Source organism: Eublepharis macularius, chromosome 10 (genome assembly GCF_028583425.1).
Source record: "Eublepharis macularius isolate TG4126 chromosome 10, MPM_Emac_v1.0, whole genome shotgun sequence".
Lineage (NCBI taxonomy): Eukaryota > Metazoa > Chordata > Lepidosauria > Squamata > Eublepharidae > Eublepharis > Eublepharis macularius.
The window spans coordinates 14,226,139-14,252,361 of record NC_072799.1 but is presented as its reverse complement, the minus strand read 5'-3'; the positions used below and the strand labels follow the sequence as shown (position 1 = coordinate 14,252,361).

At 43.8% G+C, this 26,223-nt stretch overlaps 1 pseudogene; it reads right to left on the bottom strand.

Annotated features, from left to right (window-relative positions):
• Positions 1–14,137: 14,137 nt before the first annotated feature.
• On the bottom strand, positions 14,138–14,255 carry LOC129337181 (5S ribosomal RNA; annotated as a pseudogene).
• Positions 14,256–26,223: the final 11,968 nt, after the last annotated feature.

Sequence of the window (26,223 nt, the reverse complement as noted above, 5' to 3'; positions counted from 1 at the left end):
ACCTGAATCTGTTTTCTGTTATCATTTGCTGTATAACACTGAATCTTTGACAAGGAAACGGAGCCACTTCTTTCCTACCCCAAAATATGTTTTTGCTTGTCAGTTCCCTCCCAATCATACTATAAGTGCATAAAACTCAAGAATATTACAATTCATCAACACCTTTTTATTTTCCAGCCATTGACAGATCTGATCAGTATTTTGAGATGAGCAAATTTTAAAATCTTTTCAATTACAATCTGTTATGTATTGATGTAATCCTGTCCTAATCCAAAATGTAGGAATTAAGGTTTGCTTTCATTTAATCGTTTGGCGGTAATGCCTATTCCATGCAATGTGGATATATATGAGTAACACCTGCCTTAGTGGGGGATACAGTATTGGAAGTATTGATGGTAAAAGTGCCTTTTACATGGATGTTACAGCATCAGAATATCCAAAACAAAGTACCTTTTAAGGCCAACAATGTGCAAGTTTTTGAGTTCTCCGGAGCCCCTCATCAGGCTGGATGTTAAAGGAGGTGGGCAAAAGATGTTTCATGCCCTGATCTTAAGGCCTTTTGTCTGCATCTGTAGAATTCCAGACAGGTTTGAATGAATGAAGAGGTGCTGGACTCTATAAACCAGTTGAACCGTGTAAAAAAAAATGCTGTGGCTTGAATCCTACAATGACAGCACTCCCGTTGAGTTTCAATCCAGCTACAACAGAGGTTTTCCTCCACTGGAAAGTTCTCTTCCTCTGCTACTAGGACTTCTGCACATGCAAGATCAGTGTTTTCCAAGAAGCCCTTGTGCACACAAACAGCCCAACTCTGTCCTGGAACAAGTGCTAAGATACTTGTAAGATGAATATATTAGAACTGGATATCTCTGGCCTAACTGAAAATCTTACGGCTACTGCAAGTTTGTGCTGGAGTTTGGAGCTTTGAATGCACCCATTAATGATAGGGTACAAAAATCTGATTTGTTCCCTGTGACCCTCTTTCTCAGGAAACCCCCTTTCACAGTACTATATTGAAGATGTATTTTCCCAGGGTATTTATGCTGTGGCAGAGAGTCCTATTGCCTTGATCCAAGACTAGGGAGATGGGGTGCTTAGAACATGGGTCCCGACTCCCTAGAGCTTGTTAAGGAAAATACATGCCAGATTGTATGTCCGCCCAATCAGAGTGTAGGTTTTTGATTCTAAATATTCTGCTGTTGTGGCCTTGAAAACACAAATAAAATCACCCACAAGAAAAAGATTCCAAAAAGAATTCACTTCCAACTATAACAACAAATAAAATACCAAACACAGGAGAAAGCGAAAAGGTAAGACTGAAATTTCAGTGGGGAGGCAAATAGATCAGCAACTACTAACCCATTACAAAGGGTCCGTTTTAAGAACCCTCAGTGTTTTGTTGTTAGTATTTTCTGCCAATATGGTAATTGAATTAATTGATGCAAATTGAGATAAAACTAATTACTGTTTTATAATCGTATTTCCATTTGTTTTTAATTTAACCAGAAAGTATGGTTTTCACTGAGCATTAATCTCTTGGCCTGAAACAAAAAGAGGCAGTTCAGGCTGCCTGTTGTTAAACAGAAAGGTATGAGAATATTATTCACTGCCATAACTGAGGTTTGTCCTTACTGGAAACAGAAAAAACACTCAAGGCACAGACTGGTTTGTATGTATCTATAATGAATTCTAATCTGCTACATTTTCACCTGATCTAGTTTTAATGCCACTCATTCGTAATTCATTGCTAATGTGTTAATTGCTTACACAGTGCAGTTTCATTAAATAATAAGCAGCTATGGAATATCAAAACTATTCTCTATAAACTGTTTGTACTGGCATCTTTATGTCAAACCAAAAGGAAAGAAGGGCAGTCAAAAAGGCAACCATGAACATGACTCCAGTGGGACAAGCCCATGGAAATGAAACATTTCTATATTTATTTAGAAAAGATCTACCCAGAAATGTGGCACTCAAGATAGCAAACGAGCATGAAGATACAAAATAAAATAAACATATACCCAGAAATGTGGCATGCGGGTAAGTTAACAAAAACGAATACGTGAGTAAGAATTGCACTACATAAATCTAACAATTGAAACAGATTAAAAGCAATAGAACCATAAACCGGGGACTGCAAGATAAAAACAGCACAGCAACCACAGAATGGGATTAGAACAGCTTTGGCCACAGATAAAATAGTTGATGAAATTGCTCATAAAGCACTGCTAATTACCTCTATAAAATATCGGAAAGGGTTGCATATTGGATCATAGCACTTGCACAATTCTCTTTCATTTCAATGAGGGTTGTGCAGGAGAATTTCCAGCATATTGTGATTCTAGTAACCAACATTTTCTCCAATAAACAGCTCTCTTTCGTGAACAGTCACAGGTAATGGGGGGAGGGGAATAATATAAAAATAACATGCCATCCTATGGCACCATGAAAATAACATTAAGCCAGATCCTTCTTTCTGGCATCCCAGTTCTGGTTAGAAGGATGAGCTAATAAAGCATTCCTAGGAAATGGTTACAAACACTTTATATATATTTTAGCCAAAGTGTAACTGTTGCATTCCAAAAAGCATGAGTATGTGTGTGCTGAGAGTACACAATACAGCACAGGGAGTTCCTGGGATTCTCCGAATTGAGTCCAATGGCACCTTAAGAGACCAACAAGTTTTTCAGGGTGTACACTTTTGACACACAGCTCTGAAGCTCTGGTGTCTGAAGAAGGGAGCTCTGACTCAAAAGCTCATACCCTGAAAATCTTGTTGGTCTCTAAGGTGGCACTGGACTCAAATCCTGCTGTTCTACTACGAAACGACACAGCCACTTCACATGAAACTGCAATTCTCTGTGGCTTAAACTAGTTGGGGGGAAGCATGTTTTTTCTGAACAGCAAGATTCAAGTCCAGTAACCCTTTAACTACCTACAAGATTACCGGAATATAAATTTTCAAAAGTCAAATCTCCCTTTGTCAGATACGGAGAGGGAGCTTTGACTCTTGAAAGCTTATACCTTGGGAATCTTGTAGGTCTTTAGGGGGCCACTGGGCTCAATTCTTGTTGTTCTACTGCAGACCAACGTGGCTACCCACCTGAAACTCTGTGTCCCCCCTCCCCTGGGATACTGTTAGAAGTGGCCCACAATCATAGGGTTGAAATATCCCAGTTATCCTAAACAGAGGTCTTCAAAAATGACATGATACAAATGTGGGAACTTTCTTATCAACAATAGGACAGAATATCCATTAATATCTTCCCATAGTCATAGATGCAGAGGAGTTAGCCGTGTTAGTCTGTAGTAGCAAAATCAAAAAGAGTCCAGTAGCACCTTTAAGACTAACCAACTTTATTGTAGCATAAGCTTTCGAGAATCACAGTTCTCTTTGTCAGATGCATGGAGGGCCCTCCATGCATCTGACGAAGAGAACTGTGATTCTCGAAAGCTTATGCTACAATAAAGTTGGTTAGTCTTAAAGGTGCTATCTTCCCATAATTAATGATTTCAGACCGTACCTAACAGTTGGATTTTATACTGAAATTTCCAAATGAGGACTGCAGTGGAATTCAAGCTTTGCAATTGCCTAAGAGGATTTCAGCTGGATCTGATGAAGCCTAGCACTGAAGAAGCAGGTCATGATAATGGGCAAAAAGCCCTTGGGCTGAAGGCTAGCTCATTCCAAGGCTCCAGCTCTGGCCTCTGTTCTGCTGCACCTAAGAATAACAATGTGGGTTCTCAGGCTGATTCCGCACACCTTGGATAATGCACTTTCAATGCAGTTTATCAATCATTTGAGGTGGATTTTGAGTGATTCCGCACAAGTTGGATAATGCACTTCCAATTCTCTTTATAGATCATTTGGAATGGATTTTTTTCGTGTGCAGAACAAAAAATCCACCTCAAATTATTGATAAAGTGCATTGAAAGTGCATTATCCAACATATGCGGAATCAGCCCTTTTGTTCCGCACACAAAAAAAATCAGTTCCAAATGATCTATAAAGAGGATTGGAAGTGCATTATCCAACATGTGCGGAATCATTCTCAGAAAGACTTGTGAATTCCTTTTCCTATCCCATTTGGGTTTATGTGCTTTAACTTCCATTTGCTGATGGTGAGTGACCCTAAAGGGCTCATGGGGCCACATCCTCTGAAGGGAGGGAGGAGGAACCTTTTGATTCCCTTGAGATCTTTCCTTCAAAACTTTAAATTCGATGGGATCACACATCTTCCAGCTTACCAGTTATATGCTCGCCATTGAGACTTGAGGCCAAAATGAAAGAACAACATCCAATCAGGAATGAAAGCTGGCAATAAATCAATTTTATTCCTGACAGAGGAAGCAACAAACCCTAAAATCAGTGTTGTTAGATTATTAAGAAGGCAAAAGAATGGTTGTTGTGGGTTTTCCGGGCTGTATTGCCGTGGTCTTGGCATTGTAGTTCCTGACGTTTCGCCAGCAGCTGTGGCTGGCATCTTCAGAGGTGTAGCACCAAAAGACAGAGATCTCTCAGTGTCCTCAGTCTCTCAGTCTCTGTCTTTTGGTGCTACACCTCTGAAGATGCCAGCCACAGCTGCTGGCGAAACGTCAGGAACTACAATGCCAAGACCACGGCAATACAGCCCGGAAAACCCACAACAACCATCGTTCTCCGGCCGTGAAAGCCTTCGACAATACAAGGCAAAAGAACTTAAAACAATATGTACGACAGCAGGATTTGAGTCTAGTGGCACTTTAGAGACCAACAAGATTTTCAGAATGTAAGCTTTCAAGAGCTTCTTCCTTCAGACTCGCTTCTTCCTTTGTTGTCTGAAGAAGGGAACTTTGACTCTCGGAAGCTTGTAACCTGAAAATCTTGTTGGTCTTTAAGGAGCCACTGGACTCAAATCCTGCTGTTCTATTGCAGAACAACATGGCTACCCACCTAAAACATGTACAACAGTTGTAGTAACCAGGAGATTCAGCAAATGACATTCTAGATTAAAACCACACAGATTTTATAATACGTGAGATGATTTAATCTTGACTGAAATAGCGCACTTCCTTTCCTGATTTTAGTCCCTTGCCTGGCAAAGACAACAGTCTGTGCATTCCCAGTTATATGATCACAGTTTTACCTTCCGTACAAAGGAAAGGATAAGGATAGTTCAACAAGAGAAAAATTATGTATCATTCTTTGAATAAAGACCTACCGGGAATGTCACACACACCGGCCAGATACGTTTTGACACTTGTCACTGTTTTAGATGAGGCATCAATTCCTCTTTCCCCATACGGCAAAGTTTCCAGTAAGAATATACGAGTCTTCTGATATGCAAGTAAAACGGAGCATCATAAGCAATGATTCCATAATCCTCGGAGACTGGAGTGTATATGGGGGAGGGGGGCGGTTTCTAGAAGTAGTTGCAGTTGCTAAGATTTGCAGCAGTTGCAGTTGCTAAGATTTCTCTCATTGAAGAGGGACCTATGATACAGGGACAAAAGTGAAAAAGATTTCATTCAAGATTTGGGTGGGAACTTGCCAAAGGAATGGAAGCACGCAGGAGTCCACATAAAGTGGATTTGTCATCTCTGATAAGAACATGCTTGTGGAAGCTTTCTGAAGCAGGCTCATCAATCAAAGATATATTTGCACCAAACATGAAGGGAGCTCTGACTCTCAAAAGGGTACACTGAAAATCCTCTGCTTGTTTCCCGCTAAGATTCTCTGATAACCATCTTGTCTTACCCTTCAGCCGAACACTTCAGTCTGACCCTCCAGGGAGAGCTCACAGTCTCTCCAGCTCATGACATGTGCATGCGTGCATGCATGCACACACACAGGCTAAAGGATAACACATCAGTTGCTTAGTAAACCAGCCAAAGAACCAGATTTGTCTTTCAAATCTCAGTGCTTGCTGTCTCCCTCTTCTTCACACCCACTGACCGCTATACTCACCAGTTAACTAGCTGGGTTGGAATATGGTCTGAGTGTCACAGTTATGTTGTTAAAGCTAAGCTGACACATGGAGCTGAATTTCTGTGTAGGTCTCATTGTTGCTGTGAATGCAGTAGCAGGTAGCCGGCTCAAGGTTGACTCAGCCTTCCATCCTTCCGAGGTCGGTGAAATGAGTACCCAGTTTCCTGGGGGTAAAGTGTAGATGACTGAGGAAGGCAATGGGCAAACCACCCCGTAACAAAAAGTCTGCCATGAAAACGTCGTGATGCGATGTCCCTCCATGGGTCAGAAATGACTCAGTGTTTGCACAGGGACCTTTAATAGATATATCTCTATAACAGGGCAAGGTATGTATTTTCCAGCTTTCGTATGCATGATTGGAAACCAAGATTTTTCAAGGTATACATACAGAAGCTGTAGAATACACACCACTGTGCACATCAGGAGGATTCAGGCTCTCTAAATCTGCAAGACTGGGAAGCCAAAAATCACACTGACTGGATGTATAAGCTGCTCAGGCTTCTGAAGAACCAAGGTGGGTGGTTAATAAACGGATGCTTCCTATAGGAATACTTGCTACTTTAATGCTGCTTTTTGTTTTTAAAAAAGTGTGGAATCCGCAGAAGTTCCCTTAATGTTAGAACTGCTGAAAATAGCTCAAAAATTTTGTGCTCTTGAGAAGGCCACAGATAAGGAGTATATAGAAAGTGAATGCTGTATGGGCTTCTAATCTCTGAAGAATACTCTATCTGCATCCAGTCTCTAAAGAAAGCTCTATGTAGATGTGTGTGCCATACCACAGAAATATTATTCGGCCTTAGGGAGGTAGTCAGTCCCCTGTGCAAGCACCAAGACATTACTGACCCATGGGGGGATGTCGCACCACGACGTTTTCTTGGCAGACTTTTTCAGGGTGGTTTGACATTGCCTTCCCCAGTCATTTACACTTTACCTCCAGGAAACTGGGTACTCATTTTACTGACCTCGGAAGGATGGAAGGCTGAGTCAACCTTGAGCCAGCTACCTGAACCCAGCTTCCACCAGAATCGAGCTCAGGTCGTGAGCAGAGCTTGGGCTGCAGTACTGCAGCTTACCACTCTGCGCCATGGGGCTCTTATTTGGCCTTACAAGGTAATAATTTTCTCATTGTGGGGGAGATGTGCTAGTTTATGCTTCGGACATTACACAAAAATGAAAAAAGGGAGTTAAGCAGGCCTCTTTCTGGTTGTTTGCCCACTTAAGGTGGCCCATTTGCCATCTGCTAAAGTCCATTCCTTTTCTCTAGTGGCTCCCACCTTGTGGAGGGAGCCCTGAGGAGCTGAGGGGGTACCATCTTTAAAAGTTTTTCAAAGGTACCATAAAACCATTTTATTTCTGAGCGCTTAAGTTGTAGCCATTTTCTTGTGGAGGAGGGTTAATTGGATTTTATTGTATTTTGAATGTTTCCAATCTTGGAATTATAAGCAACCTTGAAGAACAAAGGAAAGACAGGGTATAAATATTTTAATTAATAAATAACACAAAAAGTGAACCATTCACACTTCCTTTCCCTCCTCCAACATGCCATAGCCTCCTAAGGTGCTCTCAGAGAGGTACCTCCAGGTAAAGTGGCTGTTTCTTTAAGAGGAGAGAGTCGAATGGGAAGAGAGTAACCCTATTTTCATCTCTTCTCCCCAAGGGCAATTGTGAATTGTGATTTGATTTTGGTGGCAGAACCAAGGTCTGCATCCCTCTTCTGTTCATCGCAGAGAAAAGAGAAGGTTCAGCCATGGAATAGCAGAAATTTGGCAATGATATGATCAAGGTGACACCGAATGTCAAAATGAAGCATGAAAAAATGGTATCAACCAAAGGGGATTAAATCAGGTAGAAAGGTATGCATCAAACATTATACATCGAGTCTGTTAATGCTACATTTGCTAATGAACATCTCCTTAATATCTATTCTCCGCTTATAGAATTTGTCATAATCTCCAGAAAGACACTTATCAGAACTGGCATGTACTATTTTATTTTGCAAATCTGTTTTGCATTGGCTCAATTAAAATTGTTATATATTTTTGATCCTCTGGAGGTGCCATCTGTTTAGTGGTACTAGAGGTTATTATGGGACTCTTGTCAATGTTCTGTAATAATTATTGAATTGTAGTGAAAGGATTTGGGTGGAATCCAAAGAAAATTAGGTGTACCTAATCAATGGGGCTTCCATGCCCACGTGCACCCCTCACATCTTGCAGCATTCAGAGGAGGTTTAGAGAATGTTAGTTTTCTATTAGAGCTCCATTACGATTTTCCAGCATTTTCAGTTTTATTACTGACACTGCAGGATAGACAAGGGGTGTGTGTGTGTTTTTTTCCTTCTGTCGAACAGGTATGCAAAGTACGGACACATCAGAACAATGCACTAATTATTTACCAAGTTTTGTACAAAATAACACTGCACACGGGAGAACTGCCAAAACCAAGGGGCCGGGATTGATGACGCAGAGCGAGGTCCACATGAAGAGGGCAGCGTGCCTCCCCACCCACCTAGAAGCCCCTCCTCCGATAGCAGCAGGCCTCCGTGAGTTGCCATATTGTCCGATTTGGCACACGTAGGCACCATATGTGCAGTCAAGCACTAGATTAAATGTAGGGTTTGAAATGTGTGTGTGTAGCCTACAAAGTCCCAATCAGATGCTATTATTTTATTCATGTATTATTTAGTTAGAAAATTTACATCCCACGTCTCCAGAGCCCCCACGAGGCTGCTGACAAGGTAGAAACAAGACAACAAAATCCTAAAACAACCAGCATAAAATGCAGTAACATAAAGATGGCCGCACTGTTATTGGTGGTGGGAACAGCATGGCATTGCTCTACTGTGCTCTGGTTAGACCTCACCTAGAGTATTGTGTTCAGTTTGGGGCATCAACATTTCAGAAGGATATAGACAAGCTGGAACGTGTCCAGAGGAGGGCAACAAAGATGGTGACAGATCTGGAGACCAAGTCCTATGAGGAAAGGTTGAAGGAGCTCAGTATGTTTAGCCTGGAGAGGAGACGACTGAGAGGTGATATGATAACCATCTTCAAGTACTTGAAGGGCTGTCATACAGAGGACGATGCAAAGTTGTTTTCCATTGTCCCAAAAGGTCAGATCAGAACCAACAGGTTGAAATTAAAGCAAACAAGTTTTCCTTTAGACAACATGAAGCACAGGTAGTATATAGCATATAATGTAAACACATTAAACTCCGTGGGCTTACCTGTGCCTAGCTCTGTGCTGGATTTGTAAGCAGTGCTGTGTTAAACTCTCCCATACTAAGAAAACACTTAAACTGCAGCTCGGGAGCCACATGTGGTTTTTCTAGACATACTGTGCAGCTCCTGGAGGACTCCGAGTATCGCCATGGCCATACATTTTACTTTAGTTTAGTTTACTTCCCTCCCTTTCCTTTTTTCTTTACATGTCTTTCCCTCCCTTTTCCTTTCTTTCCTTCTTTCTCTCCCCCCCCCCCCCCGTCTTTCATATTTTCAATAAAAATGTAGGAGTTGCCAGATCTGACTCAGAAAATACCTGGGGACTTTGGGGGTGAAGCCTAGCAAGGATGTGACATCACTTTTGTGCTGTCACTTCCAAGTCAAAGATCAGGTGATGGCTCTTCCCAAGCCCCATCCCTTCCAATGATGTCACTTCCAGCATACTGCAGAAAAACCCCGCCCCTTCTTGTGATGTCACTTTCAGGACACTGCCCCAAATCCGCCTCTTCTTCTGATGTCACTTCAATGTATCATGTCTTGCGGCTCTCAAACATCTGACGTTTATTCTATGTGGCTCTTACATTAAGCAAGTTTGGCCACCCCTGACTTAAACGCTTTATCCATTTCTGCATATTGCACTGGGGGCAGCTACATGGACACTCACCACCCCCAGGACAAGTTCAGTAGTAAGTATGATAACCCCCCACAAGATCTGGCTCAGCGCAGACCATTTCTGTTCGTGGACAAAATTGTTGTTTCTGACGGCATCACAGCTTTCTAGATTTAGGAGGAAAAATCGCTAGCTGGGTAACATGGACACATATGGAAAATTAGTTTTCCTTCCAAGACAACGGGTTCAGAAGGCCACCTCATCAAATGCAGAATTTATATTTTAGATATGTATATATGCTTTATATATTTATCTCATTTAGACATTTATAACCCACTTTCTCCCCTATAGGGAGTGGCTTACTGCATCCTCTCCCATTCTCCATTTAATCCTCATGCCAACCACCTGTGAGGTCAGTTAGGCTGACAGAAGGGACTGGCCCAAGATCACCCAGCAAACTTCCTTGCCAGAGTAGGAACTTAAATCTGGATGTCCCAGATCCTATGGAATTCTTAAATAGGACTGCCTCTGCCAAGAGCCAAGAGCAACAGACCTACAAGATGATACAAGGCTTACATATCCTTGACTCCCCTTCTGGACTCCATCACATAAGATCCCCCAACTAGCCAAAACCAATAAGGGTACATAGAGAGCAATAGAACTGAGAATATTTTGTGCAGCATCTCTCAACTCACCTCGCTGTTAGTAGGAGACTCACACTTTACCAATCAAATTTATTTTTATTTATCTTATTTATGTCATTTATAGTCCGCCTTTCTCACTGAGAGCCAAGCTACAAGTGATGAATTACACTTGCCTGGCAAGTGAACAGCCCTGTGGGCCAAGCTACAAGTGACGAATGACACTTGAACGGCAAGTGGATTGAGTGGAGAGCAAGTGGAGGGCAAATGAACAGGGAGGAATACACTTGCCGTTCAAGTGTAATTCGTCACTTGTAGTTTGGCCCTCACGTGTATTCCTCCCTGTTCACTTGCCATTCACTTGCACTCCACTTGATCAACTGGAGAGCAAGTGAATGGCAAGTGAACAGGGAGGAACACACGTGAGTCTGTTCACTTGCCAGGCAAGTGTAATTCGTCACTTGTCGCTTGGCTCTGAGATGCAAGGCGGATTATACAGTATGATATTAGTACAGTCAGGTTCAATGACAATTCCATAAACAATGCCGTACGGTAAATAAACACAACTTTACAAAGACATAGCATTAGTACGAATCCAATTCAGTGCATTGGTTCACACATGAGGCAAAGGAATTCAACTGGGGGCTCTGCTGTTTCAGTATTAAAACAGGGAGGCTGGGATTTGCGAATGTAACGGTTGGTCAGATTTTATTTGATTAGGCAATTACGAAACAACTGTGTGAAATCCATTACTGCACTAATATGATCTTGAAACACTGGAGTCTTATTACAGTTCTGGCCTGGATGTGTTTGATATGACCATTAAAGTCATTTTCAAGAAGTAAACATAGATAAATAATATACCGTGTTAGCTGGTCTCCCTCTTTCCCAAGCAGTTGAGGAGCGTTAGTTTCCTTTGGGTGACAGTGCTGGACACTTATGGCCATTTTAGTAGACTGGGATTGCTGCTCTGTAAAGCAGTATCTGTGCCCCCACCCCCATCCCAAAGAGCAAGCAGCATCTAGAGGGTCTTAATCAGGGCTTTTTTTCAGCAGGAACACAGTGGAATGGAGTACTGGAACCTCTTGAAAATGGTCACATGCGGAGGGCAATCTCAACTCCCCTCTGTCTGGAGATCAGGGGGTGGGGCCACCAGCCATGTGACCATTTTCTCCGAGGGCAACCCACTGAGTTCCACCACCTCTTTTCCCAGAAAAAAGCCCTGGTCTTAATAGTTTGTCAATGAAATCCTAAGAAGAGTTACTCCAGTGTAAGCCCATTGAAATCAATGGTCTTAGACTGGAGTAACTCTTCTTAGGATTGTACTCTGTCTCTCTTCCAGCATCCTCTGGATCCTGAAATTCCAAATTACCTTGTCTGGATGCTGATGGGAAATCAAGGAACGGTCCTTTGCTTCGTTTTTTATTCTCAAATGTTGTCCAGAGGACTGCACAGCTCGCTGTCGTTTTCAGGTCCATTAGTTCATTTGGATCTTATTCTCCTCACTGATACACACGTATGCATTGATAAACCCCAGTTTAAAAAAAGCAATCTCGATGAAATCCTGTATCTGATGCTTTGGGTGTGAACAAGAGCACGTGTGCTTTAGTAGAACAATTCATCCTAAGTGATATTGATGCAGTCATACGTATGATCCTATCTTCAGAATTTTTGTGGGCAGGCTGGGTACAAACATTTTCAATAAAAATGATACAAGATTGCTTTTTTTCAGTGTTTTATCAGCCCGCTTTAGCATAACTTCAGTAACCTAAAGTGTGTGGTGGGAGGGAAGATGCAAATGTCCCAAACAACTCAGAAGTGACGCCCATCAGTTTATGCTCTAATTCTGGAATTAGGTTCAAAAATTCATAGTTAAAATGGAATGAATGAGAAGTGGAGCTCAATGCCGGGTGAACTTCCAGAATAATAAGGGAATTGAACAATGAAATCTATCCATCCCTTTATATTCTTCAACCTGATGAGTATTCCCACCAATTGAGGATACCATGTAGCCATGGGCGGTGTCATGGCCCAGCCTGGGCTCAGTGAGAGCGAGGACTCTTCCTCAGGAGGAGAGGGGCTTTGTGTAGCCAGCCAGGACTCCTCAGGAGAAGAGGAGCTCCATGCAGCCAGCCCTGACTCAGCAGAGGCTGGTAATCAGGAGCCACAGCTGCTGGCTAATTGGAGCCTACAGCCAGCAGCTGAAGCAGAGCCAGCAGTACTCTCCAACCCCAGCACCACAGGGGAAGCTCAGCCAGGGACTTCCACAGGGGAAGCTCAGTCAGGGACTGCCAGCTCCACAGGGGAAGCTCAGCCAGGGACTTCCACAGGGGAAGCTCAGTTAGGGACTGCCAGCCCCACAGGGGAAGCCCAGCCAGGGGCTTCCACCCCCCCAGGTTCGCCCACACATAAAGAACACTGCAGACAAAGGCTGAGGCTGGAACTGCAGGAGAGACGGTGCAGTGCTTGTCTCCTGAGCCGACGCCAGCTGCTGGAGAGCGACGATGAGTAGCATCAGGATGGAGCCCCAGCAGCTGGCTGAAAACCACGCCTGGCTATAAAAGCTAGTCAGGAGCGACAGCCAGGTGTGGAAGCAATGTGTCTACTGCCTGCAACTGCTCTGTGGTCCTTGCCCGTGCCTGCTTTTGGACCTGACACTATCGGTAACTGACCTTGGACTGTGCCTGACCTTGCTCTTGGACTCTGGACTCACTTCTGGCATTAGCTCATGCTCTGACCACTGCTTTGACTTGGCTTTTGGCTCCTGAAACTCCCCCTGGACTTGGTGTTGAGGTTTGGACTTGAACCACCCTGCTTGGGCTGGCCCAGCCCGTGACAGGCGGTCTCAGCCAGGTGGAAGTCACATGCTGAACACAATGCTACACAAAAGACAAATGATGGCAATGCAAGGAGAGGATGTCACTTATTGAATAGACTAACATCTGCCATGGGTTCTGAGATTCTCCAGAGGAAGGTGGGCATATATTTTAAATTTGTCCAGCAATTACCAAAAAATACTGTAGAAAACAGTGGTTCTGTAACAGAAGAAAAAGGGAAAGTAGAAGGCAGTAGGAAAAGAGGAAAACCCAATATGAGATAAATAAAGGAGGCCACGCCCTCCACTTTGCAAGATCTGAGCCGAGCTGTTAATGATACGATGTTTTGGAGGCCTTTCGTTCATAGGGTCGCCATAATCTGGAATTGACTTGGCAGCAAGTAACATACATACAGAGTGAATTTTGGAACAGGTTCTAATGCTTGCTTACAGTCCAAGGTGAACATTATGGCTGATTCCACACACGTTGGATAATGCACTCTCAATGCACTTTATCAATTGTTTGAGGTGGCTTTTTTGTTCCACACACACAAAAATCCATTCCAAATGATCTATAAAGAGGATTAGAAGTGCATTATCCAACATGTGCGGAATCACTCCATGACTCAAAGGTTCTTTTCTGGCTCGGAATGTAATATGAGCTGGAGAATTGTCTCTCTCGCCTTCTCTTTCCTTCTGCCTCTCCCCAGCACCCTGAAAAAACACCTACTTGTTCCAAGATGTGACTGACACTGTGCCTGGGTCTTCCTCCTCTCTCCTACCCCCATCTCAAATGCTGGATGATAGAAGCCCTGGGTTCCTGGAATGCTTTCAAAAGAACATTCCAGGCTCTGGGGAGAGGGTAGGGAGAAGAACTGAGAAGGCTGACAGCACTCAGTATTCCTGGGTGGTCTACCATCCCAATACTACCAGGCCCAACCCTGCTTAGCTTCTCAGATCAGACGAGATCAGGCATGTTCAGGGTGGTATGGCTGTAGGCCATAGAGGGAAGATGGGGAGAAAGAATGACTCCTCTGTTTGATAAGTAAGGTTGAGGCGGTCATTCAGGAACACGTGTTGGGTGAAGAAGATTTGAGAAACTGTGTTGGGCTTCCCCATTTTCAAACTGAGCTCAGAAAGAACTGAGCTATTTGCCAGTTGTTCAGTGCAATTACTCGGAGTTGCTCTACACGTGACATCTTACACGGGGAAGCTCAAGTGTAGGAAGATGCAATATGGCACACACCCTTGTGTAGAGAAGTGAAATTGACAGAGCCTTTTTGAGTGTCCCTGAGTAAGATGTCTCCGTTTAGCAACCCCAGTTTGGAATAAGTCCAGGAAAGGGGGACAGTTCACCCGTCACTGGCCAGAAATGGTCAGAAAAATTGGGTGGAGGTGAGAGGGGAAGGACTGCAGTGAAGAGGAGTAACAACAGTCATGTGAACAAGCAGAGCCAGGAGGAAGCAACCCCCCCCCCCAAATCTTGATTTGCATGGTTGGGGTAAGATAAGAGACTTTTTTTGGGAGCAGAGAGAATATGAATCCCATGCTTAAAATATATTTTAATTTTGCTCCTATCAATCTCTATTTTCTTTCACAGTATCCGTGAAATATAACACAGAAGATGAAAGCAATAAAAATAATTCACCTGGGTTGTAAGTGAGTGAAAGTAAAATGACAAGAGTAATATATAAGCATTTTAATAAAGAGCAGGGTGACAAGAAAGGAAAGCATTCCTTCCCTGATTGATTTATATAACTACCTTCATTACCGAGAGCTAACGACAATGGCACGCACCTCTTCTCACCATGGCTACAGCAGAAAGGTGGTGGATCTTTCACCAGGGCCGTAACAAATGAGCCAGGATGCTTTGCTATAAAACTAATCGGTGTTCTTCGTGTACGTACCACCTCCTTCTGCAGAAGATAAAAGGGAAATTTTCGAGGAGGTCCATTTTTTACACCTCACTTGCTTGGTGGTTTGGGGCAGAGTTTTCTTATTGCATTAGGGACCTGCTGACAAAACCCAACTAAGTAGGGTTTCTGGGTGCCCGCAGTTGGTGGGCAATCTCCCAGGGCTTCCTGCCTCTGCCCACTGATAGCTGCTGATGGGTGGGAGGAGGCATGCACGGTCCTGCCCTTCTGCCAATGACATCACTTCCAGTGTGACCAGAAGGAACAGCATTGCAAAACATAGCAATTCATCACACTGGAAATGACATCATTGGCAGGAACGCCAGAACATTTGCACAAAGAAGACAACGGGGAGGGGGGGAGTATCTGCTACCCCACCTCTCACTAGTTGATGGGGGGACCTGGCAACCCTGCAGGCAAACGAAGCAACCCTCTAGGCCTCATTTTTCATTCTTAATGATTACACTGCAGTGGAATGCCAAAGCAGCAAGTTCTTGCTTCTTTCCTCATCGCAGAGTAATGGGATATTATATACAAAGCCTTTCACGGCCTTGGTCCAGCATACCTACAGGACCGCCTCTCTCCCTATGTCCCTCTACAGCAGCTTTGCTCATCTGAACAGGGTCTCTTGCAGGTGCCAGTCTGTACGTGGGGAAAATCAACAGCATGGGCTTTTTCTGTGGTGGCCCCTACCCTATGGAACGGCCTGCCTGAGGAGGTCAGGACACCCCCCACTTTCCTGGCTTTCCGCAAACAATGCAAAACTGAATTATTCAAAAGGACTTTTTCTTAGCTAAGAGGGTGGTATTGTAGGAAAGGGTTCTCAGATGTTTCGCTAATGAGTTAGAAACCATAGATTTCACCATTATGTTGCCTTACATATTATCTGTACATATTATATGTACTCCTATATCCTACCTGTGCTTTATGTTGTTCAATGTAAGTCCTAGAATTGATTATGTTCTGTTTTAGCAATTCCTCAACCCCATACTGGATCCTTGCCAATACTATATCTTTGTAAACTTATATTCTTTTACCCCATGACGTTGTTTATGGAAATGTCCTTGACACTGTATGGAAATGCCTGCCCTTGTCCTTGCCACTGATTGTACTAATCTCACACTATGTAATCTGCCTTGAGTCTCAGTGAGAAAGGCGGAATATAAATAACATAAACAAACAAACCCAATGGGTAGAAGCCCACAGGGCAGATCCTCACCAAAGCTGCCCCAAATTCAAGAAGCTGTGAGTGACCATAGCATGGGAAGGAAATGTGGTGTGGGCTCCTCTCGTGTAGCAGATCACATTGTCCCATGAGAAAAAGAGCTTCCATTCACATCAGCGCTTCACATTAAGGGACCAAAATTAGACCAACAGACGCAACAAAGGGAGATCCATGGATGGATCTCCCCAGCATTTTTAGGAGCAAATAGCAACAGTCTGGGGCTGTCCAAGTCTCCACTCTGCCACAGAAGCTTGCTGGATGATTTTGGGCCAGGTGTACACTTAGCCTAACCTACCTCACGTGGGTGTTGTGAGGATAAAACCTAGAAGAGGAGAACGATGTAAGCAGCTTTGGGTCCCTATTGAGGAGAAAGATGGGGTATAAATAAAGAAATTCAGATATGGGAGAGAGGGGTTTACTTCTTCTGCCCCTCCATGGTTATTTATCTGTCTAGTATATATTAATCCCATCCTTCCTTTAAGGGCTGTGACCTGGATAGCACAAGTGAGCCTGATCTCGTCAGATCTCAGAATCTAAACAGGGTCGACCTTGAATAGTAACTGGATGGGAGACCTCCAATGAAGACCAGGGCTGCAGAGGCAGGCAATGACAAACCACCTCTGTAAGTCTCTTGCCATGAAAACCCCACCAGGGGTTGTCATAAATCAGCTATGACTTCAGGGCACTCTCCACCACCTTCCTTTTAGGAGGTGAGAATAGCATACATGACAGAGGACTCACTGCTCTGCCATTTTATCTTTACATCCGCCTTGTAAGGTAGGTGAGGCTGACAGAAGAAGCATGGCTCAAGGTCACTCTGGAAGCTTTATAGCAGAGGGAGGATTTGAACTCAGGTCTCTCAGAGCATCATCTAATGCAATGACTATGTCACACTGGCTCATTCCCTTTCAGGGCTTAAAACAGGTTGACAAGAAGGGAAGAGCAGTTTGGCTTGGTGAACAGAAGAACATAAAAGACTGGTGAAGACCAGTTCCTGTCCCATAAAATGGCCAACTGGCTACCCTGGATGGCCAACAAACGCACTTCCTCTAATATTGGCCTTCCCCTAATATTGGCTCCTAGCTCTGGTATTTGAAGGGTTTTCTGCCTTGGATGGCAAGGTGCCCGTTAGTCATCATAACTTGCCAAATCCATCCTCCATGAATCTGGGTTCTGCCATCCACGGCCCTTTTCAAAGTAGGGCCTCATGAGGCTGGTATTTCCCTTTCGAAAACACTAGAGGGGTCCATACATGAATCTCTCAGCACCATCCATCTTCCCTGTAGGTAGAGTCAATCTGAGTTCACACAGTAAATCTGACAGAATAACTTCAGTCACCTTTGCCCATATTCTATACATATTCCCATTTTGAAGACCAGTATCTTAAAGCTCCAGTACTTGTTTGCCTATTAGAATGAGCTATTTGCTTAGCAGCTATCAGAAAAGAGATCCAGAGGAGTTAGCCGTGTTAGTCTGCAGTAGCAAAATAACAGAGTCCAGTAGCGCCTTTAAGACAAACCAACTTTATTGTAGCATAAGCTTTCGAGAGCCACACCTGACAAAGAGAGCTGTGGCTCTCGAAAGCTTATGCTACAATAAAGTTGATTAGTCTTAAAGGCGCTACTGGACTCTTTGCTATCAGAAAATGAGGGGGGGGGGAGAATTCACTTCCAAACACCATATTTAACCAGCTGTCTTAAACTTTCCAATGACATGGCCTTGTAAGTCTTATAAGAAGGGGGACACCACTGAAAAAGACTTGTGCCTTAAATTTATTTCACATACCTGATCTCTGTAATTCTCACTGCTCAGATTTTAGCAGAGTGGGAGGTTTGGGCTGATAGTAACTTTTGCATAGTAAGAGCTTGTGTAACCTCTATTGTATGGGTTCTATGGGGCTAATTTAGGAAGGAAACTTTCACACAATTTTAAGTTAAGAAAATGTTTCTTTTACACCAAACCTTTTAACAGTTAGAATGATACTATTTTTTTTCTTTTCTTTAACCAAAGTGCTACAAACCCAGAAATGTCTTTGAAATCACTCAGCTCAAATCACTGTTGGATCCAATGAAGTGATAATAAGAGTTCTTTGCTACAATCTTTCCAGTTATGAAGCAACTGGAACCCAGGCTTCTCTCCTCTTCTTGGGAAATTACAGCCCTGCAAAAACAATACAACAACACCAACCAAACACAACACACGTACACCACTTTTAGAAATGTAACAGCAAATCAAAGAGAAATTAAAGAGCAACTGTTTTCTTGAAAGGGGCAAAGAGCATAAGAGAGTTCAGCAGTTACAGCTAAAAAGGTGCGGGTCTTCCTCAGAAGACCCTGCCTGTAGCTTTGGTGTACACTGGCTGTGTTCTTCGGCTGCCTTCTGCTAGAATTGCAAAGCTCCATGTTGGCCACAGAGCTTGGCTGACCATGTTCTCGTACAGATGAGTCAGACAGCTCTCAAGGAAGGAGTCCAGATGTGAAGAAATTTTAAAAGAGCCTCACTGCATGTAGCAGAAAAGAGGGAGAGGGAGACACTAGAAGATCGGAAGGCTGCATCTGGCTCCTCTCTGGTTTCCTTTTGGCCTGTGTGCTTTTCATTTCCTGCTGCTTTAGCAATGAATAATTTTCCTTTGGGCGTAAAGTGGGATTTCCCCTTCTAAAAATGTATGATGCTGAAGGAGTTGTTGAAAGTAAACTCTGAATTCAACGTTTGTAACGCCTGCCTTCCTGCTCTGCAGAGTACCGTAATTGTCAGACTGTGGAATCCCAGTTATCTAGAGTTCGTCTCCCCGCTTCTGCAAGAAGCACAAAGTTTCTTGATTCCAAAAGGTTTATTGAAAGACAGGATACAAGTGACCATATTCCAAGGGTTAGGAAAGCCTTGGCTGAATGAAAGCTTTGTTGAGAATGACACACAAAACGAAAGTAGCAACACTTCAAACACCCATTCCCAGCCTCCCCCCTTAGTCCTGTCTAGAAGGCCTGGGAAGGCGAGGACGTCAAGGTCGGCCGGAAAGGGCTGATAAGAATTCTTCGCTCCCATGGATATAGGAGGCCTGGACAGCACCTGGGCCTGGAGGGAGAGAACTAAGCAACTACAGATTATAACATGAGAACATGGCGTAGCTTTGGCTTGAGAACTGACAAGCAAACTGACACTCTGACAGTAATCCACTATGTGCTGTCTGTTGCCGCTATAATTTGGGTCCCTGTCTGCTCCTTGATATAAACATAGAAAATTTAGGATTTGTTACAAGAAAGATTTGACAACAAGATAAAGGCCCTAACTGAAGGCTTCAACCTGTGTGGTGGGTTCATTGGTAAGCTTCTTAAATACCGCTGCTCAGAGTGGTGGTGAGAGAAAAAAATTATGTCACCAATATCACTATGTCACTTCCAGGTACAACCCAACACCAAAGAGTAGCTCTAGGAATTGCTGGAAATTCTCTGGTAAAATCCGGTTGTACTTGGAAGTGATGTAGCACCTTCAACGATGTCATTGATGTCACCCCAGTCCTCTCTCCCAGTTCTCCTGCTGGTTGCCAGTTAGCCAATGTATAAATTCAAAGGCAGTAGCAAACCTAATGAGAGCTGGTGTGGCTGGGATGACCCAAGTTCAAATTTCTGTCCTGCCATGATAATCTTGGAGAAGACACTCTCCCTCCATCTCACCCTACCTCACAGGGTGGTTGTGAAGGTAAAATGAGAGAGGCGATCCTGAACTACTTGGGGGATGGCTACATAAAAAATGTAACAGATTACTTTTTCCCTCTGTAGCTGGGTTGGTTCAATGTTCAGGTGCGGAAGCTCTCCATTTGTAGAGGTGACGGCCCCCTCTGTCATCCCAGACTGATTTGGGAAGAAATGAACTGAGGAAAACCAGCTCCTTTCTCCTGATGATCTCTCTATGAGTGTGGTTTTAAGAGGGGGTAGGAGATGCCCAGCTGTATTCTTCTGCTAAGAGGGTACTTGGATGAGCACCCCAGCATACGTTTCATTGCATTAGTGGGTGCAAAGATTTCCCTCAGTTGAATTGAGTTTATGCTGGTTTGGGGGAGAGCCCAAGGTTGAATGAGGGGGCCAGGTTAAAAAGGAAAAATATTTGCTTCCATTGCATCAAAGGCCCAACTTGTCTAAGGCTTTAGAGGGTTAGCATTTAGCCTAGAATTTACGAAAAGCCCACAAAGCCATCAACATGGGTGAATTATTTATTTCACAAAGATATATTATTCCACTTTTCTCCCAGGAACTCCCAGGAACGGTCTTCCCCCTTTCCATTTTCTCCTCACAATAATCCTGTGAGGTAAATTAGACTCAGAAGGAATGACTGTCCCAAGGCCCATGGCTAAATCCCATAAGCTGCAGCTACAAATGGTTAAGAAATAAGAAGAATATTACAGCTTAGGTCCCTGAGGTATAATTGAGATAAAGGAAGGAGTCACCCACCTTACAAACCCACGGGCCTAAAGGAGAGATGTGACTCAGCATACCCTATCCAGAATCTAGCTTTAAATATCTGCCAAGCTAGGAGATGGTTGGGCAATGTCAGCTGGACATGACCCTCTCACCATGTCCCCAGAACAGGAAGTGTGAAGCAGTAACCTTTCCAGCTATGCTGAGCTTTGGGGAAAACAAATTGTGTCACACTTTCCTCCAAGTGTTTGCTGTCACATGGTCAGTTCTTCTCTCTTGGCCGGGAGGCGAACCACGAGGGGATCGTGCATTTCGAAGAAATGCTGAGGGCTTCTCTTGGGCAGAAGAGGAAGCCACGGTAACCGGATCGGATGACCCAGGTTGCATTTTCTCGTTAGCATGCACACCAGGTGCCGCCGTGAGGAACGGCGCTTGTCACATGCTTGAGGCCCACAAACAGGTAGGAATGGACAGCTGAGGAGGACAGGCTGCGATGCCAAGAGATATTTGAGATGCTGAGCCATCCCAGAGCGGGGAAAGGCATCAGGGAAGGATTAGAGGGTGTTAATATTACCTTGTCATCGCTCACTTAAAATAAAAACAGTGGGCTTACGCAGCAGAAGGGCTGAACTTTTCAACTCCTTCATTAGAATTCCAGTGAGCTGTTGAGGGAAGGCTGTGTCGCATCCGAATGCCCCAAAGTCCCGATAAGTACTGTGGAAGGAACAGTATGAGAACTAAAGAGTGTAGTTAACCATTCCACTGCCAGCTACTTGCCGCAGAATTCCCCCTGATGTTTTGTGCTCAATGGTGGACCTACATTTTTGGGATCCTGAAACTTGAACTTTTCTGGGGGTCCTTTCTCAACCAGAAACAATAGAACAATATCCAACAAGGTCCAAAGGGACCTGCTGCCCTTGCAAGGACCTCGAGGCCCAAATGGCAGAGAATGCGGTGGTGGGGTCGAGCCCTTGGAAATGGGCCATACAGTGAGCTCCTTCTCACCAGCAATGAGGTCTGGGTAACTACAGTTATGAGGTTGTCCCATGGCAGATCACCACACAAAGTCCCCGAGAAAAAATTGCAATCTGACAGGGACATTTTGAGGCCACATGAAATGGGTATTAGAGCATATTCTAAGGTCAATATTAAGAACTTCAACCCATTGGCTTATGATTCTGTCACTAAAATAGCCTTATTTTAATAATAGGTAAAGGTAAAGGTAGTCCCCTGGGCAAGCACCGAGTCGTTACTGACCCATGGGGGGACGTCGCATCACAACGTTTTCTTGGCAGACTTTTGTTACAGAGTGGTTTGCCATTGCCTTCCCCAGTCATCTACACTTTACCCCCAGGAAACTGGGCACTCATTTTACCGACCTCAGAAGGATGGAAGGCTGAGTCAACCTTGAGCCGGCTACCTGAACCTGGCTTCCGCTGGGATCGAATTCAGGTCGTGAGCAGAGCTTGGGCTGCAGTACCGCAGCTTACCACTCTGCACCACGGGGCTCTTATAATTATAATAATAATTATATTATATATTATATATTTTTTATACCCAACCTTTCTCCACTTAACATCGTTTTCCTCTCCTCCATTTATCCTCACATCAACCGTGTGAGGTAGGTTAGGCTGAGTGTTTGATTGACTTAAGTCACCCACTGCGACATGGTGGGATTCAATCCAGGCCTCTCAGATCCTAGTCTGAAACACTTACACTACACTGGCTTTGGAGAGGTGGCTGCTGTTGAACTGTAACAAGTAGCCAGGCTTGCATGAATCATGTAATCACGTGGTAGCAAGTCACTCAATGAATTTCCCAAAGCAGAATTGGCAACCCTAATAGGCACAGCTTCTATTATTTGTGGTGGCAGTAGGGGTGGGTTGCCCACCAATGGAAATAAAATTTCAGGTTTTTCTCCAAACCTGGGGCTTTTGGGGGGTTTATAGAAAGCTCTATCTTTTCCGCTCATAGCTCCAATCTCCGGATTTAAGTATCCACAGATTTGACCTTGTTGAGAATTCAATATATTGATAGCCTTTGGTGTCTGTAGGCTTTTTTGGTTATTCTGTTTGTATTTCCCCCAGTTTTGATTCCTGCATTCCATATTATATTGCCATAAGCATTGCAACTGATAATGTAAATGATAGACATCACTTTTAATTTGTAGCAGTTTGTGCTACAATTATGTGCCCCCCCTTATGTGCCCCCCTTTTTACACTGGACAGATCTTGAATACAATCCATCAAAAATGTAAACATTTTGGGCAGCCTTTTCATCTGCCACATTCATATATCTATTATTCCACAATATCTTCTGCTTTTGCAAAAGGATGACGTCTCTCCTTGCCCTAAGCATGTGCCAGATTACTCATAAACCTGGACCATATGCCACTGCAATTTGTTGATGGGCCCAAGCTGTTTTGGTAGCTATAAAATCCAAGGGGATTAGAGAGGCTCGATCCAAGCTGGAAACAGAACAGTGCCGGGGCAGCTGCTTTCTCTCCTCTTCCTGCTTCTCGATTTAGGTCAGTATTCAACAGAGAGCCCCAAACAATGTGATTGACACTGGCTGAATTCTGCATGCCATACTGAGACAGACAATGACTCTTGATGGCGCGTATGTTGCTCTTGTGGCTGAGCGCCCAGATATGTAGAGAAGGGATAGTTCATGCAGAAATGTTCAAAGCTACTTCTTGTCCATTAATGATGCTGAAATTAATAGACTCTTATTCTCATATATGGTTGCCAACTTTCAGGTGCACACCTCAAAAGAGAGTTACAGTAATTAGCCAAATCACCAAAATGAATTTCCACCATAACCTACTTACTCCTAAGGTTTAAGACACGAAATTATACTAAGTACAATAAATCAAAATTCTAATGTACATCCAAAGAATTTAGTCCATATAATTGTTCTAGAAATGAAGTGAATGGTAGATCTTGGGGATACTTGTTCAAGATTCTTTAGATGTACATTAGAATGTTGATTTATTGCCCTATAATTTTGTGTCTTAGACTTTGGAGTAAGTAGGTTACAGTGAGAATTCCTTTGGGTGATTGAACTTTCAGGTGCAACCAGATCTTCTGGAATTACAGCAGATCTCCAGACGACACAGATTAATTCCCCTGGGGAAAACGGCCGCTTTGAGAGGGTGGACTCTCTGGCATCAAACCCTAATGAGATCCCTTCCCTTTTCAAACCCTGCTCTCCCCAGGCTCACCCCCAAACTTGCAGGAATTTTCTAACCCAGAGTTGGCAACTCTGTCCCCGTGTCAAAATTCAATTGGCCTTTGTTCCCTATTACGCCTTTCCAATGTTCCTGATTGTTTGGAATATCTCTGAGTTGTCTAGGCTTTGCCAACATCACCATGCACGACAGTTCTTTGGCTTGGGCTGCTTGAGAAGACTCTGGGATTCTAATCTCTATCTGGGAAAAATTCTCCACATCTGGAGAAAGTGCACATTTCCAGTTTTCAGAAGAGTTGCTTTCATCTCCCATGATGGCAAAACATTCTGCAGAAGTTGCCTCATTTCAATTTGTACTGAAAGTCCAATGTTCTGTGTTCTGTCCATCCATCCATCCTTTCCCAATGCCTTTAAAGTAAAAAAAAACAAAACCAAAGATGCCTTTTCCACATGCCCTTAAAGGGTGTTTCTCCCCCTGCTAGCCAGGTGAGCGGGGGCGGGGGGGGGGCAGAGGCCAGCAGAGGCTGGGGATGGAAGAACTGACCTGGAAAGCCGGTGTGCAGACCCGGCCTAAAGATGTGTAACTGAACTTGCTCATCTTCCTCCCTGCTTTACCCTTGCATGTTTGCCATCATATTTAGTTGGCTCTTAGACTGTGCTTTTATACGGCTGTTTCCACACAGCCTTAAAGCGACGGCCTGCTCACCAAACACTGGCGGCTTTCCCCCAAGTATCCTGACTGCTCCGTTTGCAAAATGGTTGTAGGTCGTTTGGGTTCCATTTTTTTGGCACCATTTTGGGGAATGCACTTCCCACAGTCACAGAAAAGGCGCTGAAAAAATGGAAGCGAAATGGCCCACGAACATTTTGCAAACAGAGTCATCGCCAGCATTCCGTGAGCGGGCCGTTGCTTTAAGGGAGTGTGGAAACAGCCGTATAAAAGCACAGTCTAAAAGCCCAACTAAATATGATGGCAAACATGAAAGGGTAAAGCAGGGAGGAAGATGAGCAAGGTCAGTTACACATCTTTAGGCTGGGTCTGCACACAGGCTTACCGGGTCTGTTCTTCCATCCCCAGGCTCTGCTGGCCTCTGCCCTTCCCTCACCTGGCCAGCAGGGGGAGAAGCACCTGGAAACAAGGGACTTGGCAATCCTATTTGCACATGTAGCAGAATGAGGTAGTCAAACAGGCTGGACTGAACAACTTAAGACAGCATATATGAAATATGAGTATATGAAAAATTCTCTTTGCACAGCAAGGGTAGAGGTGGAGTCCTGAAGTGGACAATCTGGTCTCCTTAATTTAAGTCCATGTTTATTTATTTTATTTTATTAATTTATTATTTTCAATTTTTATTCCACCCTCCCCGCACAAGCAAGCCCAGGGCGGATTACATCAAATGAAAACATTTATAATAATTTACACTTTAAAAACAGTTAAAATCAACGAACAGCACAAAAATACAACGTGTAGTTAACATATACAGCAGCAATCAGCTAATTGGAGGCAGTCAACCTGCTACTTTAAAGTTGGACGGTGGACGGCTCTAATAGGGAGGGATCCGGTCTTCCCTTCTCCTCCTCTATCCAGGCTGGTGGAGGCCTAGCCTAGCCTCGACCATATGCCTGGCGGAACAGGCATATGGTTATTTTGTGCGTGTGTGTTTTCACACTTCCTTATGGGAGGAGTTGTCCCCGCCACACACATTTTTTAATTACCTGACCAGACCGTCCAAGACCCTGTATTCTGGAAGCACGAGCCTTTTATGAATTTACTTTGTGAAGGAGCAAGACGAGCCTTTTAATGAATTTACTATTCTGGAAGCAGCTGGGAAAGATGCTGGCTTCCAGATAGCTCTAACGCGCTGCCTTTCTCAACCCAGATCGTAAAGGAATCCTTACTTACAGTTGGAGCCAGTGAACTACACATGGTTCAATCAGAAGCAAGATACATCTTTATTGGTCCAGATTTGTTGTAGACAAGCGGTAAATTCATTATAGCTGTTGCATCCTTGCTTGAGGGAAAGGGTCCGAACAAAGGGAGGAAGAGGACCATAAACTTTTAACACCTTCACAAGAAGCCTACAATAAACTTCTATATTGGAGGGGGGACTACAATTCCCATGAGTACCAATTGTTAAAGGGACAGCACATAGTTCTGACTACACAGATACGAGGCTTTCTAAGCTGTGGTTACAGTACACCCTGGTAGAATCATCTCTGCTTCTC